The following is a 20,359-nucleotide window of genomic DNA, read 5'->3' as shown; positions in this document are numbered from 1 at the left end:
TACGCCAGTCACTACTCTTGATGAACTGTGGTATCGTGTTGAAGCTGCATGGGCAGCTGTACCTGTTCACGCCATCCAAGCTCTGTTTGACTCAATGCCCAGGCGTATCAAGGCCGTTATTACGGCCAGAGGTGGTTGTTCTGGGTACTGATTTCTCAGGATCTATGCACCCAAATTGCGTGAAAATGTAATCACATGTCAGTTCTAGTATAATATATTTGTCCAATGAATACCCGTTTATCATCTGCATTTATTCTTGGTGTAGCAATTTTAATGACCAGTAGTGTATATAGAGAACGACAGTGGTTTCTGTGTCACTCTTGACGGTAACCTTGTCTCACAGTGGGATAAACATATGATCAGTTACGGTGGTTGCTTTGAAAATAATAAACGGTTGACTTACTTTTTTTCCATCTGACTGGTTTCCATTTCACTGTCCCTTACAATCCAGAGCAGGATGTGCGGTGTTCGATACGGCAGTGGAGGGATGGGAACTGAGGATCCACTTGGGGGGAAGGTAAACGCACGATGAAAGCAAGGCGGAGAGCATGACGTAACCTTCCGGCTACAGCCTTGTGGTTTATACTCCCTAGCGGTAAGCGGTGTCGAGGAAACGAAAGACGTCTCCTGGATAGCGTGCCTCGGCGGATGCAAATAACCGAGCGGTCGATAGTCACCGCCCAATTGGCAATGATGACGTCTTTACAGCAGCCGCGGTCAGCTGTGTTTCGGTACCTCCAGAACTCGAGGAACCTGGGATTTTTGCTACTATCGGCCGGCTGGAGGACTGCGCCTCGGGTTTGCTCCCGCGGCTGCCAGAGGCGGGTTGCGTGAGAAGGTACCCTGAGCCAGAGGAGGCCTGTTCCTGCCGAGGCCACGGAGTGCCGTGGAGGCCGCCCCCGAGGAGTGGCCGTCCTTCTTTTCGCCGCCCCCGCGCCCGCCCCCGCCGCCCCCGGCAGCGGCTACACAGCAGCACAGCGCGATAAATCCGGCCCGGCTCGGGCCGGCAGCGCCACCGGCCGTTTCCATTTGCGTGGGAGGGCCATCCGAGGCGAGCAACAGCGCCGCCGCCCCCGCCGGTCCTCGGGGGAGCGGCCAACACTTTGTTTCGGCCGCCGTGCTGCTTCCGCTGCCCGACGCACGACTTCCGCTTCCCTTCCTTAGACCGCCCTTTCGTGTCTCCCGCGCCTCCCTCTGTCCGGCCGGCTCCTACCCTTTCCAAGTCGTTGCCACTTCCCGCTGCTGTCGTCCTGTTCTCGGCTCTTCGAGCTACGATTCATAGGTACGCGTAAGGTATTGCCAATAAAACCGCTATCTGCATCAGCATCTACACTGTACCTCGAGGTAAACAACTGAGACCCTGCTATGTTGATAACAGGTCTCAAGGCTGCATAGAGAGAAAGGACCAAGTCCATAGAGGATTCTCAACAACAAACTTTATTTACCAGGAATCGAAACAACCAACAATGGCAACAGCGCAGAGGTACAATGATATTACAACTTACTAATTGTGCAAATAATAAATGAAATCAAAAAATTCAGAAAAATCTTGCCAATCAAATAGCGTAACGTTTAAGAATATATACTTTAATTTGAGACAACTGGCAGTGATTTCCTTCAATAAAAGAATTTTTCTTCCAACGTGGAACTTATGCTTTAGTTTCTGACCAAACTTAGTTGCAAAATACAGTTTTCTTAAAAGATAAAGCAATAAATTTCAAGAAAAGACTTTACAGATGTTCTACTCATTCAGTGCAAATACTTCATACAAAATTATTTGCCAGAAGACGGACAAACCTGGCGGCTGCAAAAGGGATTCAAATTCTTTAAATATTGTAAAACACAAAAAATGATTTAGAAACTACAGTTTTCTTACAGATACAATACATGCATCCATTATAGTACTTCTCAAACTTAACAGCCTTCCGTGGTCGTACACACACTTAGTTGTACTGGTCACGTGGCAACGCGTGAACAGCTGTCCTGCCGGATTAGAAAACAACAAGCTCCTTGGTTCAAATAGCTCTGAGCACTATGGGACTCAACTGCTGAGGTCATAAGTCCCCTAGAACTTATAACTACTTAAACCTAACTAACCTAACGACATAACACACATCCATGCCCGGGGCAGGATTAGAACCGTAGCGGTCTCGCGGTTCCAGACTGTAGCGCCTAGAACCGCTCGGCCACATCGGTCGGTCAACAAGTTGCTTCTGTAGCACACCAGACAGCTGTTAGAACATGGCCCGTACTACGACAACTGTGAAGCCAGCCAATCTTTTGCATGCAAGATGTTAAATCAGATATTAACGAACAGCCATGCAAACAGCCAATAAGCCCCAAGTTCTTAAAGCAAATTGCAACACTTTAAAGCACGAAGACATTTTCATTGCAACTTTAACCATCAAATGATTTAAGTAGGATGCTTATTGATATACTCCAGCTGTGCGCAAAGCAGTAAATGCACAGTTCATTACAGCGTTAAGAAAAAAATCACACCTTTAGATTTACCACTAATATGGCACTGCATAATTTGAGCTGCTTGCGCACACAGTTGAGCGGAGGTGGCCAGTACGTAATCAACTACTGCAAGAGCAAGGTTTACCAGTAAGTTGGTGACTCACAATTTAAACCACATACGCTGCAGTTCAATACAAAAAAATGGCTCTGAGCACTATGGGACTTAACATCTGAGGTCATCAGTCCCCTAGAACTTAGAACTACTTAAACCTAACTAACCTAAGGACATCACACACATCCATGCCCGAGGCAGGATTCGAACCTGCGACCGTAGCAGTCGCGCGGCTCCGGACTGAGCGCCTGAACCGCTAGACCACCGCGGCCGGCAGTTCAATACAGCATACTTCAAAGAACACAGCAGAATTTACCACAGTATCGAGTACTGAACTTGTCAGGCACTGGGCTTTAAATAGATATTACTCCAACAAAATTTCCCGGACGCAAGCTATATACAGTTTGAACAATTCGCACGGCTTTCGTAAGTAAATCACCCAACAGACACAGTTAGAACTTGTAAGCACAATGGCGCCTACAGGGCGAGGAAAACCCGCACACAAGCGCAACAGTACATCTGAGGTACCACAACTCATCGCGGAAGTCATAAAGGGCCACCCGACAGTTAATCGTACAAGAAGAACGATCCTTAGTGGGAAAACAGCTTACCCACTAGATTTAACGCAGCTGAAGATGAGAGCAGCGGATAGAAGTCTTGGCACGGTAACAGGATGCAGGTGATTGCGTTCAGGCCTCTGCGCGGCTACACCGTCCTCCAGACCTAGCAAGGCTCCAGTTCCGTTACCAGCATGACGTGTCACATGCCACGTTGCCCCTCGAGAGCGTTGCTTCCGTACTCGGCCAAAATGAACTCCGGGCTCGCACGACCCAGCGCCGACCACGGCACGATCGCGGCACGACCAGTACTCCACGAAGACGACTGACAGGGTCACTGCCCTCTCTTCACAACCAGCGTAACTGTCACCACGTCGCCGCGCGGAGTGGCCACGCGGTTGGAGGCGCCATGGCGCTAATCGTGCGGCCCCTCCCGCCGAAGGTTCGGGTCCTCCCTCGGGCATGGCTGTGAGTGTTGTCCTTAGCGTTAAGTTAGTTCAAGTAGTGTGTAAGTCTAGGGACCGATGACCTCAGCAGTTTGGTCCCTTAGGAATTTACACACGTATGAACAGTTGAACATTGTGAGAGGCACCCACATGCCTTACTCATACTGTGGCATCAAGCAGTCAGGCCTGCAAGATGAGTGGTCTGCCAAGCGAGTGGATTCATTCATATTTATCGAGTAACATGAACTCTAGTACTCACACTTAAGTTACAAGTTATCCTCCTATATGATTAATACGCAACGGAAACACGCATCTGACTATCAGTAATTTACAGAACTCTGACTGTACACTACGCACTGGCAATACCACGTTTTCTTTCTTTTTTCATTTAACGGCTTTTGTCAACACGTGGCCACCGCACTGAATATGAATGGCGCACACATTATAAATTTGGGACATTATGACAACGTACAATTCGAAGGAAAAGTCCACCAATCTTTTTCTTTTCACTATCCTGTATATTCCGATAAATTCTCTAACCTAAACACACAAATTCTATAACCTACAACAATATCACATGAGAAATTCCGCCCAGTGGGCATGGCTTTACATTGGTGTATCTCTATATTATGGTCTCGTAATTATTTAACGCTACAGTGCACTTTCTGGATAGGATGGTGGATCTTTTATTATACCTCACACTTCGACTCTCACAATCATCATCACGAAACTTTCCTCCAGACCGAGCGGTACCGAAGGAACAAGCATAACCCACTAATATTTTGAAACTACCTTGCTACTCTCGCATGCAAACCACACATACCCAAATTACATGACATACATCACACTGCAATAAGAAATATAAAACACTAAATAGTCACAACACTATCACTTTCAGCTTTCCCACTTCAATTAATATTTATCCCAGTTTCACACGACACTGCCCCACTTCGTAATTCTACTTTCCTACTATGAACTCTGGAGATATATGCACGTCTTCCTGTGCAATGCAAGCCAAGTGGCGTTGCTGGATAGACGGCCGACTCACCTTGCTTCTCTCTCAGAGTTTGAATCTAGCGTCACACGGAATTATATCACGTAAGGTAATATTAAGAACGTATTCATCACACACGCGAGTCCTCAACTGATACCATGGACGAGTACTTCTATTTATCCTTTGTCTCATACACAGATTGAGACTCACACAGTACTCACCACGTGGAAGTACTCGTCTCTAATTTCAAGTCCTGCACACGCCATTTCTTAAATATTTCAACTTATGGTACACACGCTATTTCTTAAATATTTCAACTTATTGTACACACTCTATTTCTTAAATATTTCAACTTATTGTACACACGCTAGTAATTCAGCTTAACTTAAGCACACGGAAGTATTTCAACTTATTGCTACACGTGGTTTCATTGTGACCGTTGGTCACTTCCGAAGATTACTACAATCCCTTTAATATTACCTGCCTGACATTTAATTCTCCCCACAAAAGTTCCTGAAATAGAGAAATTATTATTTCAAACTACTCTTAAATATTCCACATGCATACCATGTCTCCACTCTTTCATCAGTACGGAGCACAACTAAAACAGGTCTTAACAGCACAAGATCCAGCGGCAGAGTGCTGAAACATGGCCGTTCTTGAGGTTCTCTCCCACCTCTGTCGAAGTGGGGAGCACCTTTCTACCGCACTGGTCAGCCACATTTCAGGCGCTCAAAGCTCAGGCAAATTTCATCTCTTTGGTCCCACCAAAGGTGGCCAAAGGATCGACTCAAAGATGATCATATATTCACATTCACTATCTGCGGTTAGCAGACGACCATACATTCATTCATTTCACAGATCTCACCAAACTGGATGTAGGGATTTACTTTGTGAGATTGCACATGTGACCAATTAAATAAATAAATTGTCATTCTTTCCCACACTGGTATCCGGCTTCGCTGTATTAATTGAAATTGAGTTATTTTACAAAAAAAAACCGTTCTTCTGACAAAAATAATGAAGTATGTTGTACCTATTTTCAATGTCGGGCGGTACTGTACCCTTTCAATTGCACCACGTCTCGCTGATGCGCCGAACCTTCGAATCGTCCCGTGCGCACCTAAATAGGCCACCTCGATCAACCGCACCGCGGCGAAGCGAGTGCGCGAGAAAGAGCCGACACACTAATCGTTTCAGAGAAGTTACGGCTCAGATCCTACTACCTATTTCCTATACAGGTACCACGGGCATTTGAAACACCAACGGCTACATTTTTCCACTCTGTGGGCACACAGCCGATTGTGGTGTGAGGGAGGGTACTTCTGGTACCACTCTCTCTTCCCCTGTTTCCCCGCTGCATTCGCGAATGGTGCGTGGGAAGAACGACTGTCGGTAAAGCTCCGTATGAGCTTTAATTTCTCAGATTTTCTCCTCTTGGTAATTTCGCGAGACATATGTGGGCAGAAGTCATATGTTGTACGACTCTTTCCGGAAGGATTCTCTCGGAATTTCAACACGAAACATCTCTGTGATGCAAATCGCTTCTGTTGTACCATCTGCTACTGCAGTTTGTTGATCCTCTCCGTGCCGCTTTCGCGCTGAGTAAATGATGATGAGACGAAACGCGAGGTTCATCGTTGGATATTCTCTGTCTTTTCTAAGTGCACCAGACTTGAGAGCAAGGCTTAAGGATCAGTCTAACAAATCTTCTTAAGCCACTTACTCTCACTCTCCCTTGATGGATATGTGCTTACACCTGTTCCGCTCAACAAGGACCAGTCATCTCTCCCGTGGTCTACGCCTCTGTCTTGCCCCTCTAGGTTTACTGTCGAGAATTTATTTTGCAAGGCTTTCATGCAGTCTAACTACATGTTCTCACCATCTGGTCCTGTTTACATCTATTTTATTGTGCACTGAATCAACTTCTAACTCATTTCTAATGTATTCAGTTCTGCAGCAAACTTTTCTAGTCTACCTTTAACACTACAGAGAAATGTTATTTCTGCATCTTGAATCTTGTTCATATACTTTTGCGTGGGAACCAAGGTTTCATATCCATGGAGGTCAGCAGAGACTGTCATGACTTTGTAAAACTTCATGTGTATCTCCATAAAAGGTTTTTTTTAATTATTTACTTTATTGCGCCATAGATCGTGTTAAGCTTTGGGATTTTGTTAACAGCTTTTATCAGTATTTCTTCCAATGCCATAGCCAAGATACTGATAGTAGATTATCTCCTCTATACTTATTTACCTCCTCTATATTTATTTACTATAATTTTGGCTCTTATAAGAGATTTTGCCTTGAAATCCGTAACCCTCTCTTTATTTATGGAGATGTTCAAGTTAGATATAGAAGCCAATAAATTAAGGTGACAAATGGAGGCTATCAGGAGTTTATCTTCATTTTGTTGAATTATTATTTGATCATCTGTGTTTAATAGTTTACTGAAACATTTCTTCCTAGTGATATTTGTGTAGTAGGTGATGTTTTAGCTACTATTTTCACTGTGAGACAAAGCTGCCATTGGATGCACTTAAACATATGGAGATGTCTCGACCACAATTTTATTATCCGAATACACCTTACGTGTTTCATAATTATATCATAATAAAGGCAAATGCTTGAAGTCATTACTCTGAGTCAGTAGAAACTTCTCCAAATTGTTGTGCCTAGTCGACATTCCTTCACAACTGGTAATTGTAAACTCAAGTTTCGAAGGAATGTTGACTAGGTACCAAGTGTCCGTTGTTTACTTCTAGAATTCTTTGCGTTTGTCCAGTCAGCTGCAAGTGGATTTTTATGTGAAAGAACGGTTAAGAGTGATGTCATGGTATTTTGGACAAATGCTATTCATGACCAAGACATCAACGTCAGTTCATTATTATATTTCTCAAACCACTGGAATGCGATTATGGCCGTAGACAGTTATACTACTGAAGATGCATCACTGTTGGGAAAGATGGCAAGCATGAGGGGATCCAGGAGATCCACAATAATGTTCACATAGTTCAATGTTGTCAAGGTACCTTTGATTACTATCACGGATCCTAAGGCAGCCGAGCTGAATGTCTCAGATAACATAATACTGACCTCTCCGCCCTGTGTCCACTGCTTGGTGCATGTTTCGACCATCGACCTGATGTAACAAGAAACGCGATTAATCCGACTCATTTCCATTGGTCCACTGCACTCACGGGGACACGTAGGTGTCTTCTGCTGTGGGTCCCCATGTTCAACAATGTACACTGGACGGTGCGCTTCGAAACTGACATCAGACCTGCTACAGATAGCCGTCTAACCTTCTTTATATAGAGGACAAGTTTCCGGCCAACACTTTCTATGATAAGAGGTGGACTTGCAACATTTTGTAGCCCACTCATGGTTTTACTGTCCTCCAACAACAAAATACATGTTTTAGTGGGGGCTGAAGGGACCAGACTACAAAGGCCATCGGTCCCTTTTTCCACCACCATGAAACACCCATAAGGAAGAAAAACAAGCAACGGAGATGACAAGGGACGACACAGAACAAGAAAGACATAGACAAAGACCAGAAAACAGGAATTAAAACATATTTTCGTCTGTAAGCGCATTTTTCGTATTTTGGCTACGCACTTTCCGCAGATGCTCACGACAGCAGCACGTGATACAGTCCACCAGCTTCTCCTTTTCACAGATGCTCGTTGTCAGGTGCCGGGTCGTAACAATCAGCCCATTGTCATAGCAGTGGATTTCCCCATCTGCTGCCACTATCGTTGCCAGAATGATTCCCCATTTCTTTCTCCTCCACTTACGCACTTTCCTTACCCCATCCCGTCCTAGCCGGCCGCGGTGGTCGTGCGGTTCTGGCGCTGCAGTCCGGCACCGCGGGACCGCTACGGTCGCAGGTTCGAATCCTGCCTCGGGCATGGGTGTGTGTGATGTCCTTAGGTTAGTTAGGTTTAAGTAGTTCTAAGTTCTAGGGGACTTATGACCTAAGATGTTGAGTCCCATAGTGCTCAGAGCCATTTGAACCATCCCGTCCTAACAAAGCCACCAGCCGATATTTCATTGTCGCACTGGGCAGTGGATATAATCGTTTTGGTTCATCAGCATGCGTGCAGCAGATCAGCAAACGTTCGTCTGATACACGAGGATGAGATACGTACACAACCCCCTTTAACCACTAAATTACAGGCCCATATCATTAACGTCGATATGCAGCAGGATTTTGAAACGTATATTTGTGTTCGAACATTTTGAATTACCTCGAAGAAAACGGTCTGTTGACACACAGTCATCATGGATTTAGAAAACACCGTTCTTGTGAAACACAACCAGCACTTTACTCGCATGAAGTGTTGAGTGCTACTGACAAGGGATTTCATATTGTTTCCGTATTTCTGGATTTCAGGAAGACTTTTGACACTGTACCACACAAGCTGCTTATAGTGAAATTGCGTACTTATGGAATATCTTCTCAGTTAAGTGACTGAATACGTGATTTTCAGTCATAAAGGTTACAGTTCGTAGCAATTGACGGAAAGTCATCGAGTAAAAGAGAAGTGATTTCTGGCGTTCCCCAAGGTAGTGTTATAGGCCCTTTGCCGTTCCCTATCTATATAAACCATTTGTGAGACAATCTGAGCAGCCCTCTTAGGTTGTTTGCAGATGACGCTGTCGTTTATAGACTAATAAAGTCATCAGAACAAAATTGCAAAACAATTTAGAAAAGATATCTGTATGGTGCGAAAATTGGCAAATAACCCTAAATAACGAAAAGTGTGAGGTCATCCACATGAGTGCTGAAAGGAATCCGTTAAACTTAGGTTACACTATCAATCAGTCAGATCTAAAGGCCGTTAAGTCAACTAAATACCTAGGAATTACGATTACGAATAACTGAAATCGAAAAGAATACATGGAAAATGTTGTCGGGAAGGCTAACCAAAGACTGCGTTTTACTGGCAGGACACTAAGAAACTGTAACATTTCTACTGAGGAGACTGCCTACACTACACTTTGTAACTCCTCCGTTTTCATCCCGACTTGATCTGATCGAATAGCAGCCCAATATCTATTATTAACATGACCGTGAACCTAATGGGGCTAGTAATCGGAATTGACTGCTACGGAAGTTGTTACTTTCCAGTTCGTACTGTTCAATACCATAATACTGAATGTATGGTAATAAGGAACACCAACACAGTTTTACTAATTACGAACTTATATTCTTCTCAAAACACAAAAAGGAGACAGCCACTGCCTTCGTCACACATAACTAATTACGGCTAATCTCAGCACAGGCTTTCTTCATTTGCCATTATCGTCACACACTAATCAATCACTGCATTCAACACTGCAATCCAAGGTCAGGGCGGCGCGGTAGACGCGAAACTAAATATCGGCACTGGTAACGTCACTGATCACTTTTATAAAGGTACTTCATCACTTTCCCGAAATTTATTTATTATTTAGGGGTCTAACCACGGCGATGGTGACACCCTTCTCAGTTTTAACCCTGTATTCCAATAATGGCTTCCACACACACACACACACACACCATTCCGGCCAACCACTCTGGCGCATCTCGACACTCGCTCTCGCAACACGTCACAATCGATTGTTCACCCTATCGACCTGTGCCGAGTGCAAAGTTATAGTAAGCGCCTACGGACCCCTTACCTTAAAACTTGTCCGTCCTCTTTTGGAATACTGCTGTCCTCACCAGACAGGACTGACGGAGTACATCGAAAAAGTTCAAAGAAGGGCAACACGTTTTGTATTATCGCGAAATATGGAGAGAGTTTCACTGAAATGATCCGTGATTTGGGGTGTACATCATTAAAACACAGTCGTTTTTCGTTGCGGAGGAATATTCTTACGAAATTCCGATCACCATCCTTCTCCTCCTAATGCGAAAATATTTTGTTGACGCCACCCTACATAGGGAGAAACCATCACCATGATAAAATAAGGGAAACCAGAGCTCGTACGGAAAGATATAAGGGTTCGTTCTTTCCGCGTAGTATACGAAATTGGAATGATAGAGAATTGGGATCTGATCCGATGAACCCTCTGCCAGGCAGTTAAAAGTGATTTGAAGAGTATCCGTATTAATGTAGATGTATATGTAATGGAGGAGGATATTAGTGTTTAACGTCCCGTCGACAACGAGGTCATTAGAGACGGAGCGCAAGCTCGGGTGAGGGAAGGATGGGGAAGGAAATTGGCCGTGCCCTTTCAAAGGAACCATCCCGGCATTTGCCTGAAGCGATTTAGGGAAATCACGGAAAACCTAAATCAGGATGGCCGGAGACGGGATTGAACCGTCGTCCTCCCGAATGCGAGTCCAGTGTCTAACCACTGCGCCACCTAGCTATATGTAATGCTTTAGAAAGAGAGGAGATTACGACGAGACACTAGAGAACAAATGTAAGGAAGTAGAGGCTTATCTCACGAGGGGTCAGATAGATACAGCCTACAGGAAAATTAAAGAGACCTTTGGAGATAAGAGAACCGCTTGTATGAACATCAAGAGCTCAGAGGGAAACTCAGTTCTAAGCAAAGAAGGGAAAGCAGAAAGGTGGAAGGAGTATATAGAGGGTCTATACAGGGGCGATGTTCTTGAGGACAATATTATGGAAATGGAACATGAGGTAGATGAAGATGAAATGGGAGATATGATAGTGCGTGAAGAGTTTGACAGAGCACTGAAAGACCTAAGTCGAAACAAGCCTCCGGGAGTAGACAAAATTCCATTAGAACTACTGACAGCCTTGGGAGAGCCAGTCCTGACAAAACTGTAACATCTGGTGAGCAAGATATATGAGACAAACGAAATTCCCTCAGACTTCAAGAAGAATATAACAATTCCAATCCCAAAGAAAGCAAGTGTTGACAGATGTGAAAATTACCGAACTGTCAGTTTAATAAGTCACAGCTGCAAAATACTATCGCGAATTCTTTACAGGCGAATGGAAAAACTGGTAGAAGCCGACCTCGGGGAAGATCAGTTTGGATTCCGTAGAAATGTTGAAACACGTGAGGCAATACTGACACTACGACTTATCTTGGAAGAAAGATTAAGGAAAGGCAAACCTATGTTTCTAGCATTTGTAGACTTAGAGTAGGCTTTTGACAATGTTGACTGGAATACTCTCTTTCAAATTCTGAAGGTGGCAGGGGTAAAATACAGGGAGCGAAAGGCTATTTACAATTTGTACAGAAATCAGATGGCAGTTATAAGAGTCGAGGGACATCAAAGGGAAGCAGTGGTTGGGAAGGGAGTGAGACAGGGTTATAGACTATCCGCGATGCTATTCAATCTGTATATTGAGCAAGTAGTAAAGGAAACAAAAGAAAAGTTCGGAGTAGCTATTAAAATTCATGGAGAGGAAATAAAAACGTTGAGGTTCGCCGATGACATTGTAATTCTGTCAGAGACGGCAAAGGACATGGAAGAGCAGTTGAACGGAATGGACAGTGTCTTGAAAGGAGGATATAAGATGAACATTAACAAAAGCAAAACGAGGATAATGGAATGTAGTCGAATTAAGTCGGGTGATGCTGAGGGAATCAGGTTAGGAAATGAGACACTTAAAGTAGTAAAGGAGTTTTGCTATTTGGGGAGCAAAATAACTGATGATGGTCGAAGTAGAGAGGGTGTAAAATGTAGACTGGCAATGGCACAGAAAGCGTTTCTGAAGAAGAGAAATTTGTTAACATCGAGTATTGATTTAACTGTCAGGAAGTCGTTTTTGAAAGTATTTGTATGGAGTGTAGCCATGTATGGAAGTGAAACATGGACGATAAATAGTTTACACAAGAGGAGAATAGAAGCTTTCGAAATGTGGTGCTACAGAAGAATGCTGAAGATTAGATGGGTAGATCACATAACTAATGAGGAGGTATTGAATAGAATTGGGGAGAAGAGGAGTTTGTGGCACAACTTGACTAGAAGAAGGGATCGGTTGGTAGGACATGTTCTGAGGCATCAAGGGATCACCAATTTAGTACTGGAGGGCAGCGTGGAGGGTAAAAATCGTAGAGGGAGACCAAGAGATGAATGCACTAAGCAGATTCAGAAGGATGTAGATTGCAGTAGGTACTGGGAGATGAAGAGGCTTGCACAGGATAGAGTAGCATGGAGAGCTGCATCAAACCAGTCTCAGGACTGAAAACGACAACAACAACGACGACGACGAGACCACCGGTACCTGTACCTTTTAACCAGTGGGATCGAATGTCTTGTAGGATTAATACGAAGCGGTTCACCGATAATTGCACCCGGCCTCTAATCGTTGGCAGGCGAGGTTTTCCTTAAGAGCTGTGGAGTTGTAAAATATACTACCAGTCAGATTACACTGAGATGAGAGGCACAAGTGCCGAGGATTCCTCGCTGTCGGAAACAAAAATCCTGCCTGAGGCGGCCGGCGGTCTGGCGATTCGTGTGGAGCAGAGACAGATGGCGGCGGCGCCGTCGGCGCCGGGCGGAGAGCGAACCGGCGGCCCACGCGGTTTAATCAAATCCGCGCGCGAACTTGATTTGCGCCCGGGCCACATACCGCCTCGCCGCGACGCTCCAGTCGTCCCAATTCAGAGCGGCGCCCGTTCGGCGTCTATGATTAAATCCCCGGAGATGGATTTCTGGGAAGTGCGGCGGCCCGCTGTCTGGACGAGTGCTGCTCCGCCGTCTGATTGCGACTCTCCGGGCCGGAGATACTGCCGCATCCGAACCCGATGACAGTGTAGGCGGGGCGTCGATCTCTTTCTCGCCCTCTCTCTTGATCTCTCTCTCTCTGTCTCTCTCTCTCTCTCTCTCTCTCTCTGTATATATACATATATATCACAGCTGCTCTGAATCATACTTGACAAACAGCATGCAAATGAATGTGCTGAAAAAAATCAGACAATCTCGGAAAGGTAGAAAATTTTAGTAACTGGGGTGAATTACAAAGGGAGTCCCACAGGGCCCAATTCTGGGTCCACTCCTATTCCTTATATATGTGAATGACCTTCCACTCAATATTCAATAGCCAAAATTGATATTGATTTAGTAGACGGAGTCTTCGTTGCATTTAAATTCTTAAATTTTATTTTTAGATTGCCAGTTTCGATCTTCTGAGGAGATCATCATCAGGTCTGCAGTCCTTGATGACAGTAGGAATCGATGGCGTGGAGCAGGTTACGTCTGTGCAGGCGTGGAGAACACTGCAGAGTTGTGAACACCAGCACGGACGGACTTGCTCCTACTGTCATCAAGGAATGTAGGTCTGATGATGATATTTTAGAATGAAATAATAAGAAACCAACAGCATAAAAGAAATTTGATTTCTTTACTGGTTTCGGGAATTTAGTGCCCTTTTTTCGGAAGGTTGTGGTTCAAATGGCTCTGAGGACTATGGGACTTAATATCTGAGGTCATCAGCCTCCCAGAACTTAGAACTACTTGAACCTAACTAACCCAAGGACATCACACACATTCATGCCCGAGGCAGGATTCGAACCTGCGACCGTAGCGGCCGCGCGGTTCCAGATTGAAGCGCCTAGAATCGCACGGCCACACTGGCCGGCCGGAATGTTATGCCTACCACACAAGGCAGTGAAGAAGAGCACTAAGTGACTGAAGTCAGTAAATAAATTAAATTTCTTTAATGTAACTAGTTGTTTATTATTTCATTATATACGACTACAGTCGCTGAAGACCGATAAAATGCTATCTTTTTAGAAAATCGAAACTGGCCATCTAAAAATAGAAATTAACAACTTAAATGTGACCAAGACTGTGTTTACTATATTAGTTATAATATTAACAGATCGCTGTTTTTCTGGAACAAAGTTACAAAGAGTTTTAAAATTGGTCCTTTCTGCAGACGATACTAGTAATAATTCCAATTAGAGGGACAGCAACAGAAGAATTATTAACTGGTACTCTGAAAATGGACTGTCCCTAAATTTTGGAAAAAACACACTACATTCATTTCTGTACAACACACAGGGTAATACCAGCATTTTTTGTAGCACATAAGCTGGAGCCAGAAAGTGCGGTAGAATACGCCAAAATTTAGGGTGAACGTATTGATGAAAACTGAGATGGATGAAACGTGATATTGAGCGTCTCAAACAAGGTTTGCTACTTTTGCTCTTCAAACAATTGCTAATTTTGGAAACAAACGTATCAGCCTCATGACATATTTCAAATATTTGCTCTCAGTAATGTTGTACGGAATAATTTTTAGAGGTAACTCCTCACTTTTATGTGGTGTTCACCCACAGACGTCATGTAAGTACCTCTTCAACGAGCTAGGCATTTTAACTGCGCCGTCACAATACATATTTTCGCCAAAGAAATTAGTCATAAATAATCCATGGCAGTTTGAGAAGAACAGTGTTGTTCATACCTACAACACGACAGGGAAAATGACCTATATTCATCACTGTTAAAGCTGTCAGTGGTTCACACAGGGGTTCAGTATGCAGCAATAAAAATTTTTGATAATTTGCACATTGACATAAAATGTCTGACAGGTAGCGAAGCAAGATTTAATTCGAATATGTAATCATATCTCGTGGACAATTCTATTCCATTGACTAATTTCTACTTAAAACTGGTAGCCAGTAAAAAAAATTGTTTTCAGAGTAGTTACGTGAGTAGGAATATAAAGATAATGTATTCATTAATGTTAACACAAATCATGTACAGATATCCTGTAAATTGACTCACTTCACGCCATTTCGATAAAAGAATCGTTCAAATGATCTACGGAACGTGTAACTAACCAACTAACTAACTAACTAACGACGGAAAGTGAAGAAGAATTACATTCTGAATGGAACGAACAGTCTAATGAGTACAGAACATGGACTGAGAGTAAAATCGAAGAACGACGAACGCAATGAGAAGTAGTAGAAATGAGAGCAGAGAGAAATTTAGCATGAGGACTGATGGTCAAGAAGTAGATGACGTTAAAGAATTCTGCCATCCATGCAGCAAAATAACCAATGACGGACATAGAAGGAGAACATCAAAAGCAGATCAGCACTGGAAAAAAGGACGTTCCTGGCCAAGAGAAGTCTACTAGTATCAAACATTGGCCTTAATTTGAGGAAGAAATTTCTGAGAATGAATGTCTGGAGTACAGCATTATATGGTAGTGAAATACAGACTGTGGGACAACCAGAACGGAAGAGAATCGATGAATTTGCGATATGGTGCTAGAGACGAATGTTGAAGAGGAACGGAATATTTGGAAAACACCGACAAGGAGAAGGGACAGGATGATAGGACGTTAAGACATCAGGGAATGGCTTTCATGGTACTAGAGGGAGCTGTAGAGGACAAAAACTGTGGAGGAAGACAGAGAGCCGACCGCGGTGGTCGTGCGGTTCTAGGCGCTGCAGTCCGGAACCGCGGGACTGCTACGGTCGCATGTTCGAATCCTGCCTCGGGCATGGATGTGTGTGATGTCCTTAGGTTAGTTAGGTTTAATTAGTTCTAATTTCTAGGGGACTGATGACCTAAGATGTTAAGATAGAGATTGGAATACATCCAACAAGTAATTGAGGACGTATGTTGCAAGTGATACTCGGAGATGAAGAGGTTGGCGCAGGAAAGAAATTCGCCGGCCGCGGTGGTCTCGCGGTTCTAGGCGCGCAGTCCGGAACCGTGCGACTGCTACGGTCGCAGGTTCGAATCCTGCCTCGGGCATGGATGTGTGTGATGTCCTTAGGTTAATTAGGTTTAAGTAGTTCTAAGTTATAGGGGACTAATGACCACAGCAGTTGAGTCCCATAGTGCTCAGAGCCATTTTTTGAAAGAAATTCGTAGCGGGCCGCATAAAAAAAAGTAGCCTCACAGATGCAGCTTTATGAAAAATTGCATCGTCGTGCTGATACAATCTTAGTCCCTGAACTGTTCTCCTACTGTACGTACAACACAATACAGTGAAATGTTGTCAAGTCGCTCTGCACTCGGCATTTTGTAAAGTCTATAAGGTGGCCACGAAAAGCAACCCCATACTGCAATATTACTTGCACCGTACTTCACTTTTGGCATTATTTATCGATGGCAGGTAATTTTCTCCAGGCATTTATCTAACTAACCCAAACCCTACCATCGGGTAGAGTCTAACTTTTTTTTTTTCCCTTCAGATCACTCGATCCTAGTCATCCACTTTCCAGTGCCGTCGCTTTTTACGCCACCTCAAGTGTCGCTTAGTGTGTAAGTAGGCTGTTTATGTTTTCTTTATGTAAGTAGGCTGTTTAGGTTCTTATATTGGTAACGCCGCCGACACGTAGCGCTCTCTGTATGAAAATGAAATCGCTGGCTGTGCTGTGTGCAGTCTGTGGCTAGTTTGCATTGTTGTCTGCCATTGTAGAGGGGCAGCTGGATGTTAACAGCGCGTAGCGTTGCGCAGTTGGAGGTGAGCCGCCAGCAGTGGTGGATGTGGGGAGAGAGATGGCGGAGTTTTGAAATTTGCCATGAACTGCTATATTTATATATGATGATATCAAGGTAAATACATTGTTTGTTCTCTATTAATATCTTTCATTTGCTAACTATCCCTATCAGTAGTTAGTGCCTTCCATAGTTTGAATCTTTTATTTAGCTGGCAGTAGTGGCGCTCGCTGTATTGCAGTAGCTTGAGCAGCGAAGATCTTTGTGAGGTAAGTGATTTGTGAAAGGTATAGTTTAATGTTAGTCAGAGCCATTCTTTTGTAGGGAATTTTGAAAGTCAGATTGCGTTGCACTAACAAAATATTGTGTGTCAGTTTAAGCACAGTCATGTACAATTGTTCAAAGGGGACGTTTCATATGTCGACCCTTAGCCGAGGATACCTCACTGGGATCTTCTGATTTTTTCTTGTAGTTTGTGTAATTGGTGTAGCTATTGTTTATTGCTAGCGCGTAATTGTAAAGAAAATCTCCTTTGTAGTTGCAGTCTTTCATTGTTGTACAGTAAAACAGTTGTGGCATGCATGTAGATTTGCACCAAGTATTTCGCAGCTGCAATTAACTAGATATTATTTTCAGTGCTATGTTAATGTGTTCTCTTATTTTTGATCTTCAAATTGTGTTTTTCTGTGTTGTCGTGTGAAATACTGTGACAATAATGGCGTGTGAAAAACGTAATACTAGGCTCCAAAGTAAACTGAGAAATGACAGTGAAAATGAAAGCAGTGTGTTAGCGCCGCCGAGTAATGAATTAACTGATGTTCAAAGTAGTAATTTGGTAATTGTGCATAGGGAAATGGAGCGGGCTGCAAACATTGGTGTAGACAGTGAAACAGGTAGTGAACAGGGAAGCATTATCGATCGATCGGTCGGCAACAGCTCGCCTCAGGAATCCGAAATGACAGGACACAATTTCGCAAATACTGTAGATTCAGGTTTTGGGTCATCACCGTTTTCTCAAATAAGTCAAGACACATTTACTGCTTGTCAAAATGTGAATGTTGCCGGTGCAAATGCACTGCCGAAAAGCGTAGAGAAACAGATTCCAGACACTAATACATTATTATTGCAATTAATGCAACAAATGGAACAAAATCAGAGACAAACACAGCAACAGTTAGACACAATGGAACAAAATCAGAGACAAACACAGCAAAAGCTTCAAAAGTTAGACACAGTGGAACAAAATCTTAAAAAGTTAGACTCATTGGAACAAACACTTGAACAGACACGTGAAGATTTAACTGCTGAGTTACATAACATTGAATCGAAATGTCAAAAAGTCTGTAATGATGTAAAAACACAAATTTGTGAGCATTTTCAACCTATTTTTTCGCGGCATGAAAATGCATTGCAGAATCACGAAGCAGCCATAAAAGAACTGCAAACCATTGTTCATGAAAATCATGAGACCTTGTGGGCTAAAATTGACTCAGTTGCATCTACCGATTCGGTTACGCAACTTGCAAAAACTCAGGAAAACTTAAAGGACACAGTAGATTCGATTTCAACACAAATGGACACTCTGAAACTTGGTTTAGAAAAACACACTGAGGAAATGTGTTCACTATCGGAGAAAGTAGCAGAACTTTCGGATCAGGTCACTCACTTATCTACAAAGGTAGATGATGATCTGAATGACACAAGACCTGTAGCCTTCACTGACACAGAAGAGTATGAACAAATTAGAAAATTCAAACAGAATCAAAATCAAATCAATACACAGTACAAAAGAGAAATCCGGGAAGTGCAAGATCAGCTGACACAGGTAATACAAGAATTACGTATTTCAGAGGATACTCGCGCCCCAATACGGGAAGAGGGACACAGAAATACGGAACAGCCACAAAATAATAACACAGGGCATTTCGGAAGTTATGAAAGAAATTGGCAATGTGCACCGAATTTTGAGATGGAACGGCCGACACGACCTAACAATGACCGATATGCGACTCGGCGACATGATGATTTTGACTATAAGCTGTTCATCACTACACGTAAATTCAAAACATTTAAGAATTCTGGCAACGACATTCATCCACAAGCATGGCTCCATCAATTCTCGCATTGTTTTCCTCCCAACTGATCGTTAGAACACAGATTAGAATTTATGTGTGACTACTTGGAGAATGAACCAGCTGTAAGAATGCGATCGGTAATTCACGATTGCCACAGTGAAGGAGAATTTTACCATGCCTTCCTCTCAGCATATTGGTCTCAAGCCACACAAGACCGAGTAAAGCATAGCATCATAATGATGAAACATTTCGAACAACCTGAATTTTCCAGTCTTATGAAATATTTTGAAGACATGTTGCATAAGAATCAGTATCTTTCAAACCCATACAGCCCCTCAGAACTCATCCGCATTTGCTTAATCAAACTGCCTGAACATTTACGACATATTATTTTGGCAGGACGTTGCAAAGACGACATTGAAGCATTTCAGGGACTCTTACAAGAATTAGAAATTGACACTGACAATCGCGGAACGCGAAACCAGGAACACAACAATTACAGGTCACATCCGCCGCAATTCCGCGATGAAAGAAGTAATAACTTGACACGACAAGGCTATTCTCACAACACAAATCGTGACCAAAACAGACACCACCCGTATGACAACCGTTGGCAGAGTAGTAATAACTACAGGGAAAGATCACCTCTCCGTGGTAATGACTATCACAGAGACAATAAGATAAACAGACAATATGGGAACAAAAATAAATACTATCAAGGGAGACAGAATAACTTTAGACGCAACGGACCAGCGCGCAGTTACGATTCAGGGAGAAATTCTCCACCATGTGACCGACAAGAAAGAAACTATGGAATCTACCGACATGACGACAGACGATATGATCGTAACGACAGACCTGAATTGCATCAGAACTGGCGGGATTCAAACAGAGCAGGGCCCTCTCGTCACGGTGAATTTGTAGAAGTTAGGTCTCCAAATCCAAATAACGACGCGCGCCAACAAAGAGACAATAGGCAGTGACTCACACCGCTGGCAGCAACAAAACGTACTTATGAAACTGATGACGCAGCTGCCGTAGCTAGTAATTACGTAAAAATGGAAGACATTAGGGACATCTTACTTCAGGAACACGACGTAAAACTTAACAACATTGCATATCCTGTGATTCACATTACTGTAAATGACGTAAAATTTACGGCAGTACTTGACTCTGGCAGTCCCATCTCAGTAATTAGTGAAACAGCCTTTAGCAAATGCAACAAATCGAACGATTGCCCCACACTTCCGTTACGTAAGATTAAATTACAAGGTGCAATCTTTGGAAAAAGTGTAGATGTACGCCAACAAACCAACTTAGAATTCTTTTG

The sequence above is a fragment of the Schistocerca serialis genome, chromosome 9, assembly GCF_023864345.2.
Source record: "Schistocerca serialis cubense isolate TAMUIC-IGC-003099 chromosome 9, iqSchSeri2.2, whole genome shotgun sequence".
Classification (NCBI taxonomy): domain Eukaryota; kingdom Metazoa; phylum Arthropoda; class Insecta; order Orthoptera; family Acrididae; genus Schistocerca; species Schistocerca serialis.
This window is presented reverse-complemented; position numbering follows the sequence as displayed.